Source organism: Myotis brandtii, unplaced genomic scaffold (assembly GCF_000412655.1).
Source record: "Myotis brandtii unplaced genomic scaffold, ASM41265v1 scaffold269, whole genome shotgun sequence".
NCBI lineage: Eukaryota > Metazoa > Chordata > Mammalia > Chiroptera > Vespertilionidae > Myotis > Myotis brandtii.
Window position 1 is genome coordinate 608,299 of NW_005360226.1, and position 1,224 is coordinate 609,522.

Sequence of the window (1,224 nt, forward strand, 5' to 3'; positions counted from 1 at the left end):
CCTGGCACCCGGGAGCCGCCTTCCTCGGACGTCCGGGCTCCCCTTCCTGGGCTCCCAAACCGCCTCCCGGGGATCCCACGAGCTTGCGGGAGGGAACAGGTCCCCGCACAGACCCGGAGGCTCTGTTCCTAAAGCGAATGTCGGAGATCCGTGAAGGCCTCGGGCGGCCCCGGAGTCCAATGTTCACAAAGGACATCACCGGCCAGCAGTGGAAGGTGCTTGGGGATGGCGGTACCGGGAGGCAGGAGAAGCCCGCGCTGCTGACCTGAGGCTCGCGGGCCCCCTGCAAGCTGCAGCTGGCCTGGGCTAGGAGGTCCACGTCCATCACTTGCAAACCCCAGCCCCAAGCTTTTCCATGATCACTCTCGCTTCTTTTCATCTTTGCAGAATTGCACCACTGGCTTCCAGAACTAGACTTTTCCTGTAGAGTTGAGAAGTCTTAGTATCACAGTTTGGACAAAATAAGCACTTCCTTAAGATCCCGAGCTCTTGATGAGAAAGTAGTGGCCAAGGCAAGAAAGTTTCATTTAGAGCATTCCATTCAGATTTTTCTAATTTAACACTCTTTTTTTCTTAAAGGATGCCTCTAATCGCAACAGCTTTTATTACAATGAAGCTCTCTGTAGAACAAGTTTTCTAGGCGTCAGCATTGTTTTGTAACAGTACAATGTTGTATATGAAATGGACATACAGAAATTTGCTACAATAGTCTTCAACTATCCTTTACATGTTGCTGTGGCATATTAAAGTATTATAGTGTACAGTACTTGTTCTCAAAATAAACGTAGATATTTTAAACCTATCTCTATCATACCCTGATTTGAGTCAGGATTAAAGAATGGGTCTTGGTCTGAGTAAAGATTTAGGCATGTCCCAAGTGTCATTGAGTTCCTCATCTTTGGTGTTAAAATTGTCATTTTCATTTAAATTTTACTGAATGATAAATAGAAGCACTGACAATTGGTTTATAATAATATGAGCAATAACGTCAATAGAGTAACATTTTGAAAAGCAAGAGACTGGGAATCCGGGAGACTGTTGGTCAGAATGTGAATAGGAGCCAGCCTGAAAGGGGGAGGCACACTGCTTTGCAGGCCGTGGTTGGGAGCTCCCCCAACACACTGGCTAAGATTTGTTTTTAAAAAAAAAACAACCATTTATCACAATCAGCAGTGCTTTTATATATGTGTATATATATATGTGCATATGTATATACATATATAT